The sequence below is a fragment of the Gorilla gorilla genome, chromosome 22 (genome assembly GCF_029281585.2).
Source record: "Gorilla gorilla gorilla isolate KB3781 chromosome 22, NHGRI_mGorGor1-v2.1_pri, whole genome shotgun sequence".
Taxonomy (NCBI): Eukaryota; Metazoa; Chordata; class Mammalia; order Primates; family Hominidae; genus Gorilla; species Gorilla gorilla.
Window position 1 is genome coordinate 24,174,153 of NC_073246.2, and position 25,806 is coordinate 24,199,958.

The following is a 25,806-nucleotide window of genomic DNA, read 5'->3' on the forward strand; positions in this document are numbered from 1 at the left end:
CACATATCTCTCCGAGATCTTGATTTTAATTCTTTTAGATAAATATTCAGTATATATCCAAAGGACTATAAATCATACTGCTATAAAGACACATGCACACGTATGTTTATTGCGGCATTATTCACAATAGCAAAGACTTGGAACCAACCCAAATGTCCAACAATGATAGACTGGATTAAGAAAATGTGGCACATATACACCATGGAATACTATGCAGCCATAAAAAATGATGAGTTCATGTCCTTTGTAGGGACATGGATGAAATTGGAAATCATCATTCTCAGTAAACTATCACAAGAACAAAAAACCAAACACCGCATATTCTCACTCATAGGTGGGAATTGAACAATGAGATCGCATGGACACAGGAAGGGGAACATCACACTCTGGGGACTGTTGTGGGGTGGGGGGAGGGGGGAAGGATAGCATTGGGAGATATACTTAATGCTAGATGACAAGTTAGTGGGTGCAGCGCACCAGCATGGCACATGTATACATATGTAACTAACCTGCACAATGTGCACATGTACCCCAAAACTTAAAGTATAATAATAAAAAAAAAATAAAAATAAATTCAAAAGTGGGATTGCTGGATTATATAATAGTTCTATTTTACAGTTATGTGGAATATCCATATTGTTTTATATAGCTTCTGTACCATGTTGCCTTCTCACCAACAGTGTGCATGGGTTCTAGTTTCTCTATATCCTTAAAAATATTTGCTGTGCTTTTTTTTTTTTTTTTACATAATAGCCTTCCTGACATGTCTAAGATGCTATGTCATTGTGCTTTTTATTTGCATTTCCCTGATGAATAGTGAGGTTGAACATTTTTAAATATACTTATTGGTCATTTGTATGTCTTCTTTGGAGACATGTCTGTTCAATCTTTTCCCTATTTTTAAAACAGATTATTGATTTATTTACCATTGCATTGTAGGAGTTCCTTATATACTTTGGAAATTAATTGCTTATTAGAAATATGGTTGGCAAATATTTTACGCTATTTCGTAGGTTGTCTTTTCACTCCATTGGTTGCTTCCTTTCCTGTGCAGTGAATAAAGCCACTTCGATTTCCATTTATGAATTAAGTTTTTGTTTTGTGTTTTACTTCACATTTTTTAAAAGTTGATTTAAGTTTAATATCTATTACTAGGAAGCTTTATTAATTCGAAATTATACTCCCAACTCAATAAAATATTTTAAAGATTATCTGACAATTAAAATGCTGTAACAATAGTATTATTTTTTATGAACTACAACTACAATATGTGAGTGCCATTTTTGTTTTTCTCCTAAATGTCATTGAAAAAAAGGAGAACATTTTTGCCTCAAAATGTATATTTATGTGTTCCTTCCCATAATAAAATAACACTTCAGAATAGCCAACTTTACCTTAAAGATTTTGTTCTAACTCTGTATGTGTGCAATAAATACATTATTAAGAATTTATTATATACTAGATAGAGAAAGAAACTGAAAGCCAGACAGAGACAGAGGTTACAACCTTCCTTTGTACTTGTGGAGTAGTCGAGGAAATGGTACAAAGAAAGTAAGAAGGAATTCAATAAAAAGAAGTCAATAGACTAAATTTTTCGACAGGAGTGAAGACATAATTTGTGTTTAAAGGTATTCCAAAAATATTGTGATGAACAACCATTGACCACTTTAAGGGAGAAGCATTTTCTAACACAGTGGTGACAGCCTCAAACAGTGCTTACATAAATAGCATATGATAGACGGCAATTAAATATAGAAAAGCTTACACAAAACCCAGCTTCACTCAATGATTTACTGGATAAAGAAAACGTGGCACATATACACCATGGAATATTATGTAGCCATTAAAAGGATGACTTCATGTCCTTTGCAGGGACGTGGATGAAGCTGGAAGCCATCATTCTCAGCAAACTCAGCAAACATCATTCTCAGCAAACACAGGCACAGAAAACCAAAAACTTCATGTTCTCACTCATAAGTGGGAGTTGAACAATGAGAACACATGGACACAGGGAGGGGAACATCACACACTGGGGCCTGTCCGGGGGGTGGGGGCAAGGAGAGGGAGAGCATTAGGACAAATACCTAATGCATGTGGGGCTTAAAACCTAGATGAGGGGTTGATAGGTGCAGCAAACCACCATGGCACATGTATACCTATGTAACAAATCTGCATGTTCTGCACATGTATCCCAGAGCTTAAAGTAAAATTTAAAAAAAAAAGAAAGAAAAATCTTCTTTGTCAGGGATTATCACTACATTTTTCACTGATTTGAGAGAAACATGCAGCTTTCTGTCTTTGAATGAATACAATTGTGGGAAATCATATTTATTTCCATCTTAAAAGTACATTCCTCGTGAACAGAGATACACCAAAGTCCTAAGAAGGCCTCAGTGACTAGTAGGTGTCATTTAAGTTTGCAGTAGGTGCACATGGAAGGCAAATCAATGATTTTTTTTTTCTGTAAGGTTTAAGCAGATAAAGAAGAACTTTTGCAAAATGTCACTTGAAACTCAAAATAAAATAGAAACTTATAGACGGTTCTCAAGAGAGTGAGAGTAATGAAATACTTTCTCCTTAAATCTCAAACAGTGTTTATTAACTATAAAAATAGAACAGTCAAAAGTCAGAACACTGTAAGATCTTTTCACAAGCTTGTTTTTTCTCTCTACATACACAAGCTTTACTTGCTAAGCAGGAAACTATGGAATTGTTTTTCCTTGTAAGTAAAAAATTAAATAGTTTTTTACCTCAGAAATAACTTGTATTACTAGTGGCCTTCTACTATGTATTACATCATACACTCATTTATTTCTTTATAAGGAACTTAGGATTTTAGCATCTAATATATACAATGTTCTTTTCAAGGCACCACAAGGCTATAGTTTTTGATACGTTTGACAAATCTTATGCCCTCATTGAAGATATACTCTAGTAATAATATAATAATAGATATAATAAGCAGTGATATGATATATACATAATAAAAGTAACTTTATGATTATATTCGTATTCATCTTTATTTTCATTTTAGTAACTACTTTGTATAGGTTATATAAACATACATTATGTATTGTTATGAATGAGTAGCTTTGTAGCCTTGGTTAATGTTGAGTGATTTTAATATGGTAAGTATGGGAGTATTTTGAACAAAAGTAGTAATTGCTAGACAAATATTTATTTTAACTGCTATTATATTTTAAAAACACAGTTGCACTGAAATATACTGTCATTATTCAATTTAATTGAGTGCATTTTAGGACCAGGTGCTTGCTTACCCTCCCACTTAATTGGGTACTTGTTTTTTCCACTTTAAAGATTTTTCTTCAAGTGCGTTGCCACGTAACCAATGTATTTTCAACTTATAGTCAGTTCTTGATTACCTCCTGGGATTACTCCATTATGGATTACCTGTAACAAACCTTGCTTTTCAATACTTATTGACATTGCTATCTTCTACACTTCTAATTAAGTCATTTCCTGACATTCAGGCTGTTTCTCCAACTAGTAAAGTCTGTTTTAAAAGTCAAACTAGTTTCTGACTGCATTTATACATTGTAAATTTCAGCCAACCATCATAGTTGAATAAGTTTTTCAATTTAAGTATTCAAAATTTTCAATGTATTAGGGAATATTTTCTTATATCCAGGAAAGTAAATCCAATAAATCAAAATGTTTAATGGCCATATTCAAATCTAAGTCATTACAAACCAGAAATATGACAATTACTGAGAGACATAAGGTCATAAAAGATGTATAGTTTTTCCTCATGTTGTTATGCTTGAAGAATGTGAGTGCGTTGCAAGGGTACAGGGATCCATTCTTTGATTCTTCTCTCAAAGCATCTTTTCCACCGATTAGCTGATTTTTAAAATTAAATTTTAAAGAAACTTTTCCTAATTATGCATAGCATTTTAATGCAAATTACTAATCTCAGAAATGAGTATTTCTGAGATCAGTAAATATTTAAGCAAAATTCTAAGCCTTTGTATGTGGCACTCTTGAGAGGGAAGTAAGACACACATTCTCTCTCTCTGTTTTCATTAACTCATCTTCGAGGGTCAAGTCCTGTGGGTACAAATGAGTCCGTGACATTTTTCATAGTCACTTGCTCACCTGATGCTAACCTCACCCTCTTCACTGCTGAAATGCTATTTTTGTAATCCTACTCACAGCTCCGTGCCTTATTTCTTAGCATCTCTGGAATTGTCTATATTTGCTCATGTACAAATCCTACGACATTGTTTCACACATGACTTACAATTGCATATTGATTATGCCTTTTCATGTTGTTTCTACAAGTGCTGCCTTTTGTTAGAGGAATCTTTCTCTTCCTAAAGTGTTCTACACCCAATACTCTCAAAGTAGTAAGACCCAAAAACTAAACAGTGCTGTGTTCCTATGAGTATTTACTGAACTGGGGCTGCGTGGAAATACATCCACATATAAGTCAAGTGGCCCTCTCCTATAGATTCAATTAGACTCTTAAAGTCCATAAGAACAACATCTATAGTTTAAATTTAGGTAAGTAGATGCCCTGCCAAAAATACTTAGGTAATTATATATTATATGTCACATAAATGTAATATAATATAAAATATGTATTTATTATATTATTCTAGATATGCATAACTACAGAGACACAAGCATTCATACACATACACATGTATACACATAAATACATATAATTACATACGCATGTGTATGTAATTATGTATGTATAATCACATATACGTGTATGTAATTATGTATTATAATCACATATACATGTGTATGTAATTATGTATGTATAATCACATATGCACAAGTATGCATATGTAATTATGTATATTATATGCATAATTACATATGCCCATGTATGTGCATGCAATTATGTATATTATGTATGTACAATTACATATACACATATGTGTAATTATACACATATATGTATTTATGTGTATACATGTGTATGTGTATGAATGCTTGTGTATCTATGTAGTTATGCACATATAGCATAATGTAATAAATACATATTTATATATATGCATTCCAGTTCTAGCTCTCTTGCTTAAAATTTCTTCCTCCACTTACCTCTTTCCTCTGTCACTTTACTGTAAGTACCAAGAAAAAAATGAGCTGCATCTTCAGCACTTGCTTGAAAATTTCCTCCAGTAAATATCCAAATTTATTGCTTACAAATTCTGCTTTCCATATATCTGTAGGTTGCACGTTTGATTCTATCACAAGCAGGATATCAAGAGTTATAAATAGTAGGCATTTGACTTAAGAGCTAGAAAGAAAGCTAGGAAAAGTTCAAGTTTCTAAGTCATCACTTAGGGATAAAGTACATGAAGCAATTCCATTGAAATGAATTCCCTCAACATTAAAATAAATGTTGCAAAAAATTATCCTCACAAAATATATTTTTTGTAACACTCTTCATTCTTCTAAATAATTATCTAAACTTTTCTTGTCTTTGCTTACTATTGACTACATTTTCGACTTTTTGTTAGACTGTAAATATTTAAATATTTACACTTTTTCTAGGAATGCTGTATATATGCATCATGTCAATCAGTAGATGAACAAAATAGAAGAAAAGAATGTGATCTGTCTATATCACTTAAATATGAGATACTTTGCATCAATATCTTAGGTTTTCACATATGTGTACCTTTTAAGGAGAATTAAATAATTTTGGCATGAATAAAATATGAGTAAAGAACTGTATACCCAGTCTAAATAGTTGAAAATTCAACACAAGCTATTTTGAGTAATATTGAAAATTGCCTAAAAATGTCTTTGGTAGACTTTTAGTTTATCTATTAGCATCTATCTATCCACGTATCATTTATCACTTATTTGCCTATCTTTCTATGATGTACCTATATATTTTTGTATCCCTGTATTATAAGTAAATATAAGCTTACTAAAAGGATCTGAGCAACACAACTGGGGATATTTCTAGCCAAATAGAAATTAAAAAAACACAGAAACTGGTTTTGTATTTCGTGTTTTTTTGAGACGGAGTTTCACTCTGTCGCCCCAGCTGGAGTTCAGTGGCAGGATCTCAGCTCACTGCCACCTCCACCTCCCAGGTTCCAGCGATTTTCCTACCTCAGCCTCTTCAGTAGCTGGGATTACAGGTGCCAGCCACCACACCCAGCTAATTTTTTGTGTTTTTAGTAGAGACAGGGTTTCACCATATTGGCCAGGCTGGTCTCGAACTCCTGACCTCAAGTGATCCACCCACCTCAGCCTCCCGAAGTGCTGGGATTACAGGCCTGAGCCACCACTGGTTTTGTATATCATCAAAAAAATTACATTTCGATAACTTAGTCATGTCATTCGTTCAACCTTCTTTTTTGGGGCGGGGGGGTGGGGGATGGAGTCTTGCTCTGTCGCCCAGGTTGGAGTGCAGTGGTGCCATCTCCGCTCACGGCAAGCTCCGCCTCCCGGGTTCACGCCATTCTCCTGCCTCAGCCTCCTGAGTAGCTGGGACTACAGGCGCCCACCACCACGCCCGGCTAAATTTTTTTTTGTATTTTTAGTAGAGACGGGGTTTCACCGTGTTAGCCAGGATGGTCTCCATCTCCTGACCTTGTGATCCGCCCGCCTCGGCCTCCCAAAGTGCTGGGATTACAGGCGTGAGCCACCGTGCCCTGCCTGTCATTCAATCTTCTTATACTACAGTTTCCTCTTCCAAAAGCAGGGCAAATACCTACCTAATAGAATTATTTCAAATGTCATGTATTAAATACACAATGGTGTTCTTTTTTTTCCCTTGCTCTCTGCATATACATCCTGATTAGTTCTGTTTCCCTAATCCTTCAAACTTACCATCAAAGCATAAATAAAATTGCAGCAAGATATTTTTAACTATAAAACAAAAGGTTCATTGCCCTTTGTGTTTGATTAATTTATTTATTCATCGAAGACATACTTTGGTAAACATATGTATATGCCACCGTTATAGGTACTAGAAAAAAATAGTTTTAAATAAGAAAGACAAGCTATTTTTTTCTAACAGTTTACTGACTAGAGGAGAATATGGATAATAAATAGACTATGAAATGAATTTAATTACAGTGGTATGTACTCTAAATAAATCAAAGCATGGTAATGAGATAGAGAATCATGAAAGTCTATTTTATATATTTTATATAGTACTTAGGAGGGGTATTTTCAATTAATTCCTATTAAGACAGAGACCTGAAGAAGTGGAGAGACAATTATGTGAATATTTGGAGAATAATTACCTAGGAAGAAAAAAAGTTGAGAAAGCCAAAATAGCATTGATATAGTTGTATTACACCAGTTCGGTATGATTATAGAAATAAAAGTTTAATAACAGAGGAACTTGACAGAAAACGAAGCTGAGGAAACACATATAGATGGAATCCCAGAAGGCCTCATGTGAATTATGGTAAGAATTTTAAATTGTATTTAATATTTAAGGTGCTAGAGTATTGAGACCAAATGACAAAAAAAAAAAAAATGAATTGTGTTTTAAAAAGAATTTTCACTGCTGTGTGGAGAATGTAGAGAAAGAAGAGTAGAATCATGAAGACCACTTTGAATCTTTTGCCATGGAATGCATTACATTTGTTTACGGGGGGATGAGAAAATAGACACATTTTCCCCCAAAATAAGTCACTTCACTATCATCAAGCTGATAAGGACATTTTCATTAAAAATAGAAAGAAAAATATGGTCTCTCTCCACACTTAATGACTTCCGTTTGTTTGAAAAAATACAGCATAAAAGTCACTGGGCATAGTGCTATAAAATGAATAATTATGGATAAAAGATTCAAGAATTATGGACATATTTCTATCCCAAAAGATAAAGGTATTGCTAAGTTGATGGCACTACTGGCTATTACCCTTTGCTCTTTCCTTATCTACACACTTTCAAGTGTAACCTTACAGTGCGGTCTATAACGGGCAAGGCTTTCTGCACTGCCCCTTAATTCTGAGCTCAGTCACTTGATTAACTTTTTTTTCGTATAAATGTAAGGGTATAAGTGCAGTTTAATTACATGGATATATTGCATAGTGGTGAAGTCTGGGCTTTTAGTGTAACCATCACCCAAATAATGTACATAGTACCCATTAAGTAATTTTTTCTCCCTGACACCTCTCCAACACTGTCAACATTCTGAATCTCCGGTGTCTATTATTTCACATGCTATGACCATGCGTACATATTACTTAACTCCCGCTTATAAATGAGAACATACAGTATTTGGCTTTGTGTTTCTGAGTTGTTTCTCTAAGACAGTGGTCATCAATTCCATCCACGTTACTACAAAAGACATAATTTTATAATTTTTATGGGTAAATCGTACTCCATCTATATTGCTGCAAAAGACATGATTTTATGGGTAAAGAGTATTTCATTGTTATATCACATTCACCTTGAAATGTTAGCAAGCATGACAAAGAGACAAGGAAGAATACTTTAGTATTTCAGGTACTGCACTTTTCCTCTGCTATCAACACGAGGAGGACATGCCTAGGCTAGCCCAGGGTAAAGTATTAGAAATATATGGGCCAGAGTGATGAGGCATTAGATTTCTTCACCAAAACTATCATAGATCAACACAAATCTAACCAACACCCAACAAGCAGATACTCATAGCCAACCTAGCTTGTATCAGCTAAAGCACTCAAATTCCTGAGCTAATACTAATGTCAATCAGGTTGTGCGATTGTAATGCAACATAATGGTCACAGTATGTAACTGATACAATAGTGCAGAGACGTGAAGAAAATAACTATATAAGAAACTTTTCTGAAAGGACATTAATCCATTTTGAGGCTTGAGTCTCAGCATTTGGAAGTCTTCGGTATTAAAAATATCTTAATCACCATAGGCTTATGGATTAAAATAGCAAAGAGGATTACTTTCCTATTTCCCATTTGGAACCCTAGAGAAAGTTTCACAAAATGGGAGAGTTCTAAGTGATGCAAAGGGGTTGGAAATTGCAGGACAGAAAATCCTCCAAGTCTGTTAACATTCCTCATTCTATACACACCCTACTCTTCCCCCTCCATGACTGTCACTACCCTTCTGTTTTGTTTTTATAGGACCTGGGATGGAATTCTGAAATTATTGTGAGCCCCACTTCAAATCCACACCCCCTCCAAAACAATACTTGAGAGAGACCTTGTAGTATTGATGCAGTGAGTTACCTGAAGGTCGGTAGAAGTTTGCGTGGGGCTGAGAACAGAATGTAATCTTAAAAGGAGATTCTTTGGGAGGCCGAGGCGGGCGGATCACGAGGTCAGGAGATCGAGACCATTCTGGCTAACACGGTGAAACCCCGTCTCTACTAAAAATACAAAAAAATTAGCCGGGAGTGGTGGCGGGCGCCTGTAGTCTCAGCTACTCCTGAGGCTGAGGCAGGAAAATGGCGTGAACCCGGGAGGCGGAGCTTGCAGTGAGCGGAAATCGCGCCACTGCACTCCAGCCCGGGAGACAGAGCGAGACTCCGTCTCAAAAAAAAAAAAAAGGAGATTCTGTGCCAGCAGGGGAAGATACTTTGGGTACTCCAGCAGTAGATGCAGTAAGGATAGAGACAAAGCACAGAGAAAAATGTTAATGAACTAGAGTGTACCTTTGGATAAAGGGAGCATTCAAAAATTCTGGAAGACTAAGTATTTACCACTTAATAGACAAAATCTAGTTCTTGTTTATTCGACATGTATTTACTGATCAGCTGGTATGTGCCAAATATTGGTCTAGACTCTGGGGATGCAGCAAATAATTTTAAAAAGAGACAAAAGGAGAGACTGAGTAAATCTGAGTTACTGAAATAAATCAGAAGTGATTGTTAATTTACATGAATTTCGTTAGGTATGATGCTTGTTTTCTGGATACTGAGTGCGACTGGTAAATTATGAGAAAGTTAAACAGTTATGGAGAAAAATAGTTAATTTCTGCATATTTGAGTTAATGCTCCAGAACTGAAACCAATGCCAAGAATAAATGGTATATTTGATCTCTGATGAATATTTTTATATTAGCATGTTTATGAAGATATTTGGATTGGAAAGTAACTCAAGAAAAACAGCATGAATTTTCAGAATAAGTGAACATTGCCTAATAACAGAACATATCATTTGACATAACTATCCTTATTTATGTATTTATTTTCTTTGCTGTAATGGAAAAACAAAAATTAGCAACTTAATTCAGGAAAGTACTGAGTATTTGTTTCTTTCTTGTTATCTATGAATGATAGTCTGAAATGTCAAAAGTGGTAATTATATGCAAAATAATATGACATAACTTTATAAACATTTAAAATGCATTAAAGTCCATTAAAATTATGCTTTGGTTTCTGAAAGTACAAAATGTCTTTCCTAGAAATACATGTATGTTGGACCTGGCAGAACTACAATTCTTTCACATTTTAAATAAGAACAATGTAAAACAAGGCTGCAGCTGTCTCAGAGGAACACTCAATCAATTGTTTTTCTGCTTTTCCAGACTCTCATTTATGTAACTGAAACAGATATTACCAACAGAGCAACTCCAAGAAAACATTACAAACCATTAAACAATAAGGGTTTCTGACCTGTTATTTTCTTCCACTAAGGGGAATATAAGGATTGAAAATAAACTGAAGAAGTCAAATAGCCAGATTCATTCAAAACAGAGCATGAAAAAAAAATCAGAGCAAATTGGAATGTAAAGCTATATCTCTAGCAGCTTCAGATAAACAAATACATAAACTTTTCATACAGTAACCTAAATAGTGGATTGACTAAGGCATAAATAGATAATCTAGGACTTGTTTATTCAACGTGTATTTACTGATCTCTTGTATGTGCAAAGTATTGATCTAGATTCTCGGGATGCAGCAAATAATTTTTTAAAAGAGACAAAATTTTACTCTTTTGGATGTGACAAGATAGTATTTTCTTTCTTCATTTTTTCCTTTTATTCATTTATTCAACAAATATGTAATGAAGACCAATGATGAGGTGATAGTATGATGGTTCCTAAATCTACTTTGATGAATAGACAGGTTGATTTTCTGCCCTCATAATGCTGGAAGCATAGTGCATTTGCATGCCTCTAGAGTTGTAAAAAATAAGTGACTTGACTTTCCTTTCTAAAAATATTTATCTAAACTTTGAATTCAGAATGGTAAAATATGGGAAGTAAATTTAATTAATGGATCTAAAGTCTTTAATTGTGTAAGTACCATGGGTGTTGCGAAGTTGAAATTCTATTAGTCTCCACTCTTTAGCAACCCTTTGATATATCCAACATTTTAACATCTGTTTTAAACTAATGATCTCTATTGAACTGTTACTGACTCTTGGTGCAAAAATGATTGCGGGTTTTGCCATTACTTTTAATGGCAAAGACAATAAAACAATATTGTTTGTATTTAAATAATACATTACGATTTTTGTTTTTAAAGTTGTAAAAGGCATATTCATGTCAACATAGTACAAATTCCTGCTTTGTGGACAGTGAAGGTATTTCATTATGATGCAATATGATTTTGTATTTAAAGTTTTAAGGGGCACATTCATAGTTAACATAATTTAAATCCCTGCTTTGTGGACAGTGAAGGTATTTCTGTTGATGAGATCTCTCTGGCTCAACTATCTACTTATTTACATCCAGCTGGGCAGACTCAACTGCCAAGGCACAAAGAAACTCATTTAGTAAGTGAACCCTGGCCGAGATAGAAAAAGAACTTCTTGGTTCTCATTTTCCCCACCCTATGCATGAATAGTTGACCAACGTCTATATAGAGTCTTCAAAATTATTGCAGCTATCATTTCACAAATTGCTGTTTTCCTGACAGCAAAGACTCACTCAGTTTTCTGAAATTTTGGAGAGACTCTTTACGGGAATACAAATGGTGGTTGTCAGAGAAAAAAAAAAGCGTGCTTTTTCATCAATCTGACTCAATAGAAAATGAAGTCTACCGTAAAGTTGTGCTTCTGTCATTCAAGGTCAAGAAACAGTTAAGTAACATCACTCAAAGGATTCTGAAGCTAGTCGTCCCTATTTTTGTTCCAGAATCTATGAGATTGCTTCTTCCTTTTTATGCCCTTTACCAAGGGGGAGTAAAGCAATTTTATAAGAGGGAGATTTTATTGCATAATAGAAGAAAATATATTTTTATGCCAGAGTGTTTCTATCCCTAATGTGGTCCCCAGGTTTCATTTACCTTCGACTCCACTTGATTTTACTCTGTACTTTCTTACACTATGCTCTGTGCTCTGGAACCCTGGCTTTCATATTCTGTATGAGTTATTGTATCCTCTGGCTTCTGGTTAGATACAGCTGTGGGAGTGAAAATTAGGGCATTAGCAGAAGAAGCCATGGAGGGTGGGTATTCGGTGCTGGCTACATTTAAGATGGGCAAGAGGTAGAGTGTCTGGATTTCTCCATGGAAGCCACAGTGCCTTTGGGGAAGTTATCTTTTACTATCATTTTCTCTTCTCAAGTTCAGGCTGAGAAGGACTTTCCCTATATGAGACTGCAGAGCTATCTGAACTGTTAGTATTTCTAGGCTGGAAAGAGCCGAGGAAGCAAAAAAATGCAGAAAGGTGTATTAGTCTGTTCTCACACTGCTATAAAGAACTACCTAAGACTGGGCCATTTATAAGGAAAAGAAGTTTAATTGATTCATAGCTCCACAGGCTGTACAGGAGGCATGGCTGGAGAGGCCTCAGGAAACTTACAATCATGGCAGAAGGGTAAAGGAGAAACAAGCATGTCTTCACATGGTGGCAGGAGAGAGAGTGAAGGGCGGAAGTGACATACACTTTTTATGATCAGAATTATAATTCAACATAAGATTTGGGTGGGGACAAAGAGCCAAACAATATCAAAGGGAGATGATTATCTCTCGCCAGTCTCTCTCAGCTCCAGCAAAGAAGCACTTTGACTCCTCAGTTAGAGGGTGCTTTGGAAAAATTATTGAATCTCTTGCACTGTGGGATGCCCTAAAACTCTGGTTCCAGCACCAAGGACACACGCAACAGAAAGAGAAAGACCAGAATTTCAATTGACTTGTAGAGCAAGGTACAATTTTTGAAAAATAAAATAGAAAAAAGTCTGAAAACATTAGTTAAATTATTTTCACTTAACATTTTCACAATATTTATGTTTCTAGAATATAAGCCTAATGAAAACTTTATTTTGTTTTCATTTTATTTATTAGTTATTTTTTATTGTGGTAAGGCCACACATGATATCTATCTTCTTAACAAATTTTGAATTGTACAGTACAGTATGGTTTACTATAAGCACTATGCTGTAGAGAAGATCTCCAGAATTTTTTCGTCTTCCTTAACTGAAACTTTATACCATTTGAAGAGCAACTAGTCATTTCTTTCTCCTCCCATACAATGTAAATTGCCATTCTATTTTCTGCTTCTATGAATTTGACTATTTACATTATCTCATAAAAGGTATCATGCATAAAATACATATCTTCATGAAAGGTATCATGCAGTTGCCGAGACCAGCTCGGTCGGGGAGACCCTAACCCAGTGGTGCTAGAGAAATTAAAGACACACACACAGAAATATAGAGGTGTGAAGTGGGAAATCTGGGGTCTAACAGCCTTCAGAGCTGATAGCCCCTAACAGAGATTTACCCACATATTTGTTAACAGCAAACCAGTCATTAGTATTGTTTCTATAGATATTAAATTAACTAAAAGTAGCCCTTAAGGGAAACGAAGGGATGGGCCAAATTAAAGGAATAGGTTGAGCTAGTTAACTGCAGCAGGAGCATGTCCTTAAGGCACAAATTGCTCATCCTATTGTTTGTGGCTTAAGAATGCCTATAAGTGGTTTTCCACCCTGGGCGGGGCAGGTGTTCTTTGCCCACATTCCGGTAAACCCACCCACAACCTTCCAGTGTGGGCGTTAGGGCCATTATGAACATGCTACAGTGCTGCCGAGATTTTGTTCATGGCCAGATTTTGGGTGGCTTGCTCCCAACATACATATCTGCATAAAAGATATCATGCAGTATTTGTCCTTCTGTTACTGGCTTATTTCTCTTACCATAATGTCCCTGATGTACATTCATGTTGTCACAGATCACAGAATTTCTTTCTTTTAAGGCTGAATAGTATTCTATTTGATGTATACACCATAATTTCTTTATGCAATTATCAGTCCATAGGCATTTTAATCTTTTCCACAGCTTGACTATTGTAATTAATGCTGAAATGAATATGGAAATGAAAATATATCTTCAAGATCCTGGTATCAATCTCTTTGAATGTATACCCAGATGTAGGATTGCTGGGTTATATGGTTATTCTATTATTAATGTTTTAAGAGAATTTCATACTACTTTTTGTAGTATCCATACCATTTTACATTTCAACTACCAAAAAAAAACATTTAATTGCTCCACAAACCCACCAATATTTATTTATTTAGATAATTATTCTAACAATATGAGATGACGTCTCATTGTGAATTGGGTTTTTATTTCCCTGGTTATCAGTGATGTTGATCAATATTCATATAACTGGTGGCCATATGTCTGTCTTATTTGGAGAAATGCTGATTTAAGTCTTTGGCCCATTATTTAATTGGGTTACTTAAGTGGATTTGGTGGTTATTCTTTGCTTTTATTATGTTTTGCTGTTGAATTATAGGGTCCCTTATATATTTTGGATAATAACCTCTTATCAGATAAATGTTAGGCAATTAATTTTTCTCATTTTATTGATTGTTTTCTTTGCCATGCAGAAGATTTTTAGTTTGGTGTTATACCACCAGTCTACTTTTACTTTTCTTGCTTATGTTTTTACTCTCATAGCCAGCAAGTCCTTGCTAAGACCAATGCCTGGAAGCTTTTTCCCTATGTATTCTTCTAGGAATTTTGCAGTTCAGATCTTAGGTTGACATCTTTAATCCACTTTGACTTGATTTTTAAGTAATACGTAAGATAAATGTCCACTTTCATTTTTTTCCATGTTGATATCTGCTTTTTCATATGCTATATATTGAAAATACTATTATTTTCCTATTGTGCATTTATGGCATCATTTTCAAAAGTCAGTTGACTGTACATGAATGGATTAATTTCTAGCCTCTTCACTCTGTCCCATTGGTCAATATGTTTGTCTGCATGCTAGTATCATACTGTTTTAGTTCCTGCAACTTTGAAGAATGCTTTGAAATAAAAAAAAGTGTTTGCTTTAGTTTTGTTCTTTATCAAGATTGTTTTCTCCACTCAGCATTTTTGTTGTTCCATACTAATTTAAAGTCTCTTTATTCTATTTTTTAAGTAGAGATTTTGAAAGAAACTGCATTAAATCTGTAGGTCACTTTGGGTAGTATGAACATTTTTAAAAATGTAATACTTCCAATCTATGAACATGGGATACTTTTTCAATTATTTGTGTTTCCTACAATTTCTTTCAGCAGTACATTATAGTTTTCCAATTACACATTTTTTATTCCTTGGTTAAATGTATTTCTAAGTATTTTATTTTTTGATGCTATGGTAAATGGGATTATCTTTTAAAATTTCTTTAAAAACAGTTTGTTGTTTGTGTGTAGAAACAAAATTGATTTTTGTATATTGATTTCTACCCTGTAAATTTACTGAACACATTTATTAAACTGGCAAGTTTTGTTGGTGGAATCTTCAGAATTTTCTACATGCAAGATTATGTCATCTGTGAGCAGAGTTAATTTCACTTATTTCTTCTCAAATTGGGATGTGCTTTGTTTCTTTTTCTTGTCTAATAGCACTAGCTTGGACTTTTTGTGCTATATTTAATAGAAGTACAGGAGTAGACATTCTTGTTTCTGATTTTAGAGGAAAAGCTTTCAGGGTTTTCATCTTTGAATATAATATTAGCCAGAGGCTTTTGAAGGTGGCCTTTATTATTTTGAGGCAATTTCTTTTTATACAACATTTGTTAGAAATTTTTTTAATCATAAAAGGGCATTAAATTTTGTCATTTTTTTCTTTCTGCATCTTTAAAATGACCATGTGATTTTTAGCATTCATTCTGTTAATGTAATGTATCAAATTAACTAATGTTTATATGTTAACACATATTTGCATCTTGGGGATAAATTCTACTTGGTCATGCTTTATGATTCTTTAAGTGTTCTCTCTCTGGAATTCTGTTGGCTAGTATTTTGACGAATTTTACATCTATACTGATAAGGTTAAGGGAGGAGACCACCCCTCATATTGTCTTATGCTCAATTTCTGCCTCCAAAGAAAAAGGAAGTAAAAACTAAAAGGCAGAAATCAAATCCACAGGTAGTCAGCTCGGTGCCACACGCTAGGCCTGGCAGTTAAAGATCGACCCCTGACATAATCGGTTATGTTATCTATAGATTACAGACATTGTATGGAAAATCACTCTGAAAATCCCTGTCCTGTTCTGTTCCGTTCTAATTACCAGTGCAGGTGCATGCAGCCCCCAGTCATGTACCCCCTGCTTGCTCAATCGATCACGACCCTCTCACACGGATCCCCTTAGAGTTGTAAGTGCTTAAAAGGGACAGGAATTGCTAATTTGGGGAGCTCGGTTTTTGAAGATGTGAGTCTGCCGATGCTCCCAGCTGAGTAAAGCCCTTTCCTTCTACAATTCGGTGGGTTCTTGTCTGCAGCTCATCCTGCTACAAGGTGTTTTGACCTACGTTTTCTGACAGTGTCTTTTTCTGGCTTTGATATCAGAGTAATATTGGCCTCATAGAATGAGTTTGGAGAAGTTCTTTCCTCTTTAATACTTTGGAAGAGTTTGAGAATGATTGTCATTAATACTTCTCTAAATATTTTATAGAATTCACCATTGAAGTAATCTAGTCCTGAAGTAATTTAGCTTTTTTGTTGGGAGGTTTTTGATTAGTAATTCGGTATTCTTAATAGTTAGTATTATCTTCAAATTTCCTGTTTCTTCATGATTCATTGTTGGTAGGTTACATCTCTCATGGAATTTATCTATTTCTTCTAGGTTATGCCATTGTTGACATATAACTGTTCTTAGTAGTTTCTTATAATAAGTTTTACATCTGTGGCACTGGTTGCAATGTCTCTTTCATTTACATTTCCATTTACTCAAATCTTCTCTTTTTTTCTTAGTATAGCTAAAGATTTGGCAATTTTGCTTGTCTTTAAAAAGACAATTCAATTTGTTACCTCTTTTTATTGTTTTTCCGTCCTTTTTTTATATTTCTGCTCTAATCTTTGCATTTTTTTCTTCTACTAATTTGAGCTTAGTTTTCTCTTCCTTTTTTAGTCTCTTGGGATGTAAAGTTATATAGTTTATTTGAAAACTTCTTTTTTTAAATGTAGGTACTTATCGCTGTAAACTTTTCTCTTAGTGCTGCTTTGATGCATGTTATAAATATTGGTATGTTGTGTTTTCATTATTGTTTCTGCAAGATATTATATTAGATTATGTTAGATTTTTCTAATGTTGATAAGATATTTTCTAATTTTTAAAAACTTCATGTTTGAATTATTGGTTACAAGTGTGTTGTATAGTTTTCACAGATTTGTCAATTGTTCAGTTTTTCTTCTGCTCTTGATTTCTAATTTTATTCCACTGTGGTCATAAAAGACACTTGGCATGATTTCAGTCTTCTCAAATTTGTTAAGGCTTGTTTTGAGACCTAACGTGATCAGTACTGGAGAATATTCTGTGTGTGCTTGAAAATAATGTTCATTCTGCTGCTGTTTTGTAAAATGTCTCCATGTTTCTATAAGTTCAATTTTCTCTTTAGTATTGTTCAAATACTTGGTTTTCTCATTAAATTTCTATCCAGATATTTTATCCATTTTGAAAATGAAGTAATGAAATCTTTTACTTTTATTGTATTGCTGTCTACTTCTCACTTCAGTTCTGTCAATGTTTGTATCACATATTTAGGTGTTCTGATATTGGGTAAATATTATTTAAGAATTTTTTATTTTTATGGTGAATTCACTCTTTAATAATTACATAATATTTTTCTTTATTTCTTATGATATTGGTTGACTTAAAGTCTGTTTTGTCTAATATAAGTATGGCTGCCTCTGTTCTCTTTAGATTACCATTTGCATGGACTAGTTTTTCCATTCCTTCACTTTTAGCCTATGACTGTCCTTAAATCTAAACTGAGCTCCTTGTACACAGCATATATTTGGTTCTTGTTTTTTGCTTGTTTGTGTGTTTTTAAAATGCATTTAACTATTCTATGGCTTTGAGTTGAGGAGTTTAAAACATTTACATGTGAAGTAAATATTGATAGAAAAGTATTTAATGTTGCTATTAAATTGTTATTTTTTTTCTGTTTGCCTTGTACTTCTGTCCCCTTTCCCTCTCTTACTATCTTTCTTTGTTTTTAGTTAATTTTCTGCAATAATATAATTTGATTCCTTTCTCGTTTTCTTTCGTGTTTCTTATCTAAGTTTTTTAAATGATTATCATAGATTTACACAAAATGTTGTATAGTTATAACAGTATATTTAAACAGATAATAACAACTTTAATGGCATACAAAACCTTTATACTTTTACACTTCCTGCTCTTCATTTTATTGCATTTATGTCACATGTTACATATGCTTATATGTTTTACCCCTTAGCGTTTTAATTTTTATACATTAATCATTTAATTTGTATACTAGGATTAAAAGTAATTCACATACTACCTTTACAGTATAACATTTTGTACTGTCTATATATTTTCCTTTATCAGCTTGTTTATGCTTTCATGTGCTTTTATGTTGATGCTTAGCATCCTTTTGTTTCACCCTGAGTAACTCATTTGTTCCTTTGTGTGGATTATGTTTCCTTATTACTTTATTTTTATTTACTACTTGTTTTGGTATCGACAGATGATAAGAACAACGGCCTCCTCTCCAAGTCCTCCCAGTGTGGCCTCATATGGGAGAAGGCACTCATCATTAGCCTAGCCAGAGATTCATGGGGTCTTTAAGACCTCTCTGTGTATGCATCCTCTCTGGACTTGTGCATGTACATTTCGAACGTGATTTTCTGCTTTCTTTTTTTAGAAATGTATAATTTCTTGCTTCCTCTGTCGTCTATCAGCTGTACCATGTGCCTTCTGGAGTAGCAGCATGCACTAACTCATTTTCCTGTTATCAGTACCCCCCAGGCATCTACAGTGTGTCAGAATCCACCTATGCTCTGAGACAGGTGAGACTGAGTTCATTCCCTCAGGCAACCACCTAAAAAGTTTTAAATTTGACAAATGTGTTAGTCATATCTTTCTCTCCCCAGAGATAAACCAGTCACTGGGAGTCTTCTTGACTATGTTATGCTGAGCTGGGAGTAAGCCTCTGATGGATGAGTTTGTACTAGCCTAAACTTTTGCCCTGTTCTTAGCATTCAGGCATCTAGAGTATGCTAGTTCCTACCAGTGTTCCCAGAGAGTTGAGACAGAAGCCAGTCCTTGGTGCAGCCTGCTGAAAAATTGGAATGTTGCATGCCAGGTCCAATGCTTTTCCTCCCCTAGGATAAGCTATGAAAAGAGGTTTCTTCCCAATCATGTGGCACTGTGCTGAGGGACAGGCTGTGAGAGGTAAGTGCACACTTCAAGCTGTTGCTGTCTTCAGTGTTCCCCAGTCATGCAGAGTGTACCTGATCTCATCAGCACTCTGAGACTGGAAAAACAGAAGCCAATTCCTGGGTCAACCCCACAAAATTTGGAATGTTGGCTACATCATCCAAACTCTTTCCAGGGAGAAACTGGAATATGGAGGTTTCTGCAAGCTCGATCTGTGCAGAGCGAGAGAAAGGGGCTATGATAAATGAATATATGCTATTAAAAATCACCATCTTTGTTCTCGGAAGCCCCCAACCTGAGATCATCTTCTGTCAGTATCACTTGGTCAGCCTCCAGAAAGTGAGAACGTTGGACATATGTTCCACTCTTTTCCTTTTTTTTTCTCCAGGGAGAAACTTTGATCTAGGGTTTATCTTCACATGGTGAGGTTGTGCAATGGAGAAAGATAACAGTGTGACGGTGCTTCAAATATTCCTACCAGCTTCTATGCAGCTGGTTTTGTGTGCTAAAGTGCAGGAGCCTCTCAACTGGTTCTTGGATTTCTCATAAGGAATAGTTTTTCCTTATGTTGTGAAATTGATGTGCCGTCTGGGAAAGCATGGCTTTGTATTTTACCTTCTTGCTGACAGCCTTCTGCAAACTTATTTTTAAGGCCTGTTTGCTCTTCACAAAAATTTGCTAATTTTTAACATATTTTAATTGACTAAATTTTAATTTAAAAATTTGCTAATTTTTAACATATTTAATTTATTAAAATTTATGTGACTCTTATGACTTAATTTATCTCTTTTTAATAAAAAGGACAAAAGCAAGTAAATAAATGATGATGATAAAATAATTACTCTGTGATTATTATAGTAATGTGTTACCTTACTGAGATTTATCTTCAAATATTAGCTGAAGGGACAAAGAAGTGGATGATTAGTCCAGATGTAGTATAAAGCTGCAGGATAAAAACAAAGTGAAAATGGTAGGAAGAGGTAGCAGTGAGGGTAGAACCGAGATGAAGTATCCTGAGTGCAGTGCTTTCGGTAACACATATTTTCTTTGTTTATTTGTTATTATTCCCATACAATCCAACTAGTTCAGTTGTATTTTTTTTTTAAAGATAGATATCTGTGCTTCAGTATCTGGACCAGATAGAATCTTTAAGTTTCAAATTATTTTAATGGTGATTTATGCATGAAAAGACTAAATGTTCTATAATCCATATATGATAAAATATATACTTAATATAAATACATTTCATAAAAATATGTAACTGAATATTCATGTGACAAAATTTACAAAAGAAAAATCTGTATTCATATTTTAACATGTATTAAAGTGATTATAATTTACTTAGGGGTTTGCGGATTAACAAAGAAGTACACAAGTAAACTTTCTTTACATTACAATATTTTAGTGTAGGTACAAATAAGCATAGTTTATTTATTTTTATTTTTTAGAAAATGCTTATCCTTTTAGAAATGCTCATTATTTATCTGAGAATTTTTTAAAAATGCTCTGGAAGGCGCATAGGTTTCAGAAAGCACTGGCTTCTCATGCTTTAGTTATCTAAGTTTCTAAGGGGAAGTAATTTTTCTGTTGTTAAGTCTTTATACTTATTCATTTTAGTTCACCTTTTGGTTAAAGTCTCTTGGATTAAACAAAACAGAAAGAAATGTCTTATCTAATGCCTTTCTCTGAGTTACATTGCAATAATATGCACACAGTAAAGTAGTTTACTTACCAAGACATGAAAACTGCTTTTCAGCTAGAAATACAGATGTTCTCCTTGATTGAGTTTTAATGAAGACAGATATATACATCTGCAAATGTATATAGAGAAAGAGAGAACGCAGAGTGCTAGTAAATGCATTTATGAGCCAGCAAGATGTGCAGGCTTTCTTTGTCTGATATTATTGTAACCCATGAGTTTGGATGTAAGTGAAGCATTAGTCTTACAGAGCAGCTTTTCCTACCACTCTATTTCTCTTCTTTTCAGCCTAGTGTCAAGCTTTCAAACCAAGCCCTCTTTTTCAGATTATCTGATCTATCTATATCAGCCTTTTCTCAGCAATGAATATAAATGTTACATTATTTTCTGAAGTGTTATATTTACCACCCATATTCACTTTCTCTTTTTTATTTAGCCAAATATAGCTGTCCTTTGGTCTTTATAGACCTATAGATCCATCCCCCTGACCATGAATGAATAGGCTTAGATTCAGTTTCTTCAATCTAGCAACTTTGCCTGCTCTTCTGTAAATTTAAATTTGAATCCTTGCTTTGAGATTATTGCACAAGTCTGACAATCAAATAAAACATAGTCCTTCTTCTATAAAGTGCTATTTTCTTACACGTGTCCAAACACAAACACTCACAAACCCTTAAACATGCATGTATTCCACCAAATTATATCATATTAGAGTTATCTTTCTTTAGCACAGTCTCTTCCAAAATATGACTACCAAAATTATTGTCTTTTATAAGATGAATAAAATCAGACAGTTTAATATTTAGAGCTGATGCCTTTAATCTTTAGCATTTTGTAATTTTTTCCCTTGACAATCTAACTTCTTCCCCACAGTTCACCAAGGCTGTAAACTATAAGTGAAGTAGAAAGGTATGACAATAATATTACAAAATATTGAAAAGGTTAAAGTAGTAAAGCACCTTTCCCAGGATATATGAGACATTAAGATTTTGGTATTTTATATTAGTGAAGAGATTACATTGAAAAAGGTAAATGGCACAACAAAAAGTCATTATTTTTAAACAGAAAGTTCATGAGGATTCTATATGATAATCTTTCTTTTGGTCTCGAATCTTAAATAATATTTTTATAGTGATTTTAACTTAATTTAATTTAAGCACAGCTAGAATTTATGTATGCATACATGTTTATAAGTTAAATATATATGTATTTATCTCACACTTTACTGTCTAGACTCACTATAATATTGTCAATTGTCAATCCAATATTCTTTATATTAAAATAAGATTTTTGATATCTTTGGGGGTTACATTCTGTATTATAGAACCCTAACTGGCTTTACTGTTAAGAGTTCAAAGAGCTTTTTAGCTGTGACAGTCCTTCCTGTATATTTGTGTTGAAGTTTGATCTCACTTACATTTCGCCGTAGCCATGTTCTCTTGCCCTAAGATCCAGATTATTACAGCAGAGGTTAGTCAATGCCCTCAAGACTTCCAACCCTGAGGACTTAATGAACGTGGCAATCTAAACACAGGAACTTGTCTAATTGATTATTTCCCAGGATGACAGTGAATGCAATTTAAGGACAAACTTTTATGGCAAGTTGTAACTGAGATTTACATTCATTCACTCAAAAGCATTACTTTAACGTCTACTGTCTGCTGGGGCATTGTTCCAGACAAGCAATTCTCGAAGTGTGAACCATGTTACAATACAAGGGTCCTAGAGATTAAAAAAAATCATAATAATATTATGATGTCTGCTTTTTTCACTTTCCATATCTCAAGAGAATAAAGTCTTCAAGTGAAATCTTCCAGGAGCTAAAAGATACATCACAAAAGATTGTATATAAAAACTGTTATGAGAATCTAGCTGCCTTCTAGTGAGTCAGACATTAAAGAGATGCACAAAAATATAATATAAAGCCACTATTTCTCAATAAACATTTTTGTTTGGGAAAGTGTAATCTTTTAAGTAAGTTATTTTTGCGATCATGTGTAATTATAGTTAATTAATAACTGGAATAGAATAACTAAGTTTAAATATTGCTAAGTCGGAATTCCTAATACCATAAATTTTGACAGCTATACACAAAAATGACGTGGATTCATTAATAATATTTAAGGGTATAAAGGGGTCCTGACATCAAAAGATTTGTGAGCTGCTGTTCTAGGTTCTAGAATCTTAATCAGTTTTCTTCTCCTGTTCTCATGAATCCATTATGGAAGTAGTATAGACTATTTTAGAATGATCCTTAGCTATGTTACTGTTATTTCCTATTTTAAGCTTTGAGAAAAACTTGTTTTCAACTCTCAAGCAGTTCATGCCAGTTCCTGGAATAAAAAGAACATCTGGGAAAAATCCCAATTAGTGTTGTTTTGTCCTAGTTCTCTTATTTCCAGTTTTTCCTTAGAGATACAAACGAAAGACCCCTAATTATAGATTTTAAAGTTTTCCTTATCCTCTTCCATTTGGCTACTAGGTGATTATATTGTGTAAAAACTTAGCTCCACCTTTGCACAGTGGAAGTATGGTAGCTGATGAGGTTTATCTGAGGTGTAAGTATTGCTAATTCAAAACTTTTCCCAATAACCGGCCATGATGACTTGAAATATGGCCGACATTGGCAATTTTCGACAGTCTCTACAGAGAATGAACCATCTTTGTTTAAAAAAACGAAAACAAACAAAAAAACAAAAAAAAACTTAGCTCCATGTAAAGGACTTTACATCTAACTTTGTGTTGAATGTACAGTCACATAATTTTACAAACCTCTTCCGTTTAACTTGCCCAGCTGTGTAATTAACGATGGTACAATATGCAGTTCTAAGACCCTTGCAAGTCAAATTACAAGTCTTCAGACCCTTACAAGTCTAAGACCCTTACACTTCTAAGACCCTTACAAGTCTAATTATTTTGCGTTTTTTGTTTCATATTTACTGCCCCACAAGACAATACATATCCACATTGTAATATACAAATTATATAAATTCCAGGCCGGCCACGGTTTGTTTTTTTTTTTCTTTTGCCATTGTGTTTTCTGGCTCTACCACTGATTTGTGCACATGCCTTTTTCCTCACAAATATTTTCGCATTCGGGCATCAAGAGAAACCATTTTCCACAGGCTTTGGAGAGAGACCTTGGTTGGAAGCCCAGCTCCGCCATGAATTACTTATTTGATCTCTGGCATGTTATCAGCATTTCTAGATCACTAGTTTTTCATCAATGGAATGAAAATAATTACAGTACCTCTCTTATAAATTTGTTATTAGAACAATATGGATTAAAGCATGAAACTATTTTGTAAACATGCTAGCACAAGGAAAATTTTCAAGAAATGCTTGTTGTTATGATTTTTTTTGTTTATTGTTAAGCCACCAAACCTGATGACTTTCATTTCTGCCCATGAATGTCTCTGTATTCTGAAATCTTTCAGTCTAAAACATGCATTAATGTTTTCTTTGCAAACTTGTATGCAAGTTACTTGTGAAACAGAGCAGGCTAAGGCCGATTGGTGTTGGAATTTTTTAAATGAATACTATCATTTGTTATATGGATTTTTAAATTTCAGATATTAGTTGTGCTCTTTAAGCTGATATGAAAATAATATTTTGGTATTGTTTTAAGATGAAAGCTGAAATTTGGAATCAAGATGTTTTTAAGTAAAGATAAAAAGGACATGCAGCCAATCAAATCAAATCAAACATGAGATTATAATTATGAAATAATTTCATGTGAAAATCCTAATTCCAATTTTGTCATGGACGAAGATATCTATTGCTAACATGAAATTCGATTAAAATGTGAATTATTATTTGAGCTAACTAATCCAAACCTAGGAAAAGTACAAAAGCATCAAAATGAAAACAGGTTTGAATGTTTGCTTTATTGATAATTATCCCATTAATCACTACCAAACTTCAATATTTTAAAAATAAAAATCAGCCTCATGTATTTAGTTTTTTGTTTGCTTGTTTGTTTAAAAGTAAGCTCAGCTGGACAAGAAAGTAATTTTAGCAGGAAGAACCTTTGGCTAAGAACTAATCTACCTGTCCTTGAACTTTAGACATCATATGTTCCAAAGTTATTTCAATTTTAAAATCTATGCAACAGGAAAGTAACAATATGCTCTATTGTATTGGTTAAGTCTCACAAATAATGCACTTGCATGTATATGAGTTCTTTCACTTATTCACTTCTTTTCTTAAAATATGATCTCCTCAGAGAAGACTTAATGACCACCTGTCATTAATAGCTGCTTTCACTCTCTTCATCTTACTCTGATTTATTTTTTCCACAACAATTTTAACTCCTGAAAAATTGTATTTCTTAATTTGTTTATTGTTTATTATGTATCTCCACTAGATTGTAAGCCAGCGAAAGCAAGGGTTTGTTTCTGTACTCTGCTATACATATTTCCAGCTTCTAAAAGCAGTCCTGGTATATAATAGGTTCCTAATAAATATTTGTCCAATGAATAGATCAATGAGTGTATTTAGAAGTAGAATTTCATTAAACATTTTTAGAAGCATTTAATATGTTTTAGATATCTTAAGATATAATTTTATTATTATATTAACT

The 25,806-nt window shown here is 33.9% G+C and overlaps 1 long non-coding RNA gene and 1 other non-coding gene across 2 annotated transcripts in view; one reads left to right on the plus strand and one right to left on the minus strand.

The window, feature by feature from the left end:
• Nucleotides 1-3,224: 3,224 nt before the first annotated feature.
• Nucleotides 3,225-25,806, minus strand: part of LOC129529305 (uncharacterized) — a 34,010-nt gene continuing 11,428 nt past the window's right edge. The window contains exons 3-4 of the long non-coding RNA XR_008674781.2: nucleotides 5,074-5,219; nucleotides 3,225-3,411 (exon numbers count right to left, since the gene is read on the minus strand). This is a non-coding gene — a long non-coding RNA (uncharacterized lncRNA). The remainder of the gene's footprint in view (nucleotides 3,412-5,073; nucleotides 5,220-25,806) is intronic.
• On the plus strand, nucleotides 23,736-23,876 carry LOC115931872 (U4 spliceosomal RNA). The gene has a single exon (XR_004068299.2). It is a non-coding gene; the product is annotated as a U4 spliceosomal RNA (small nuclear RNA).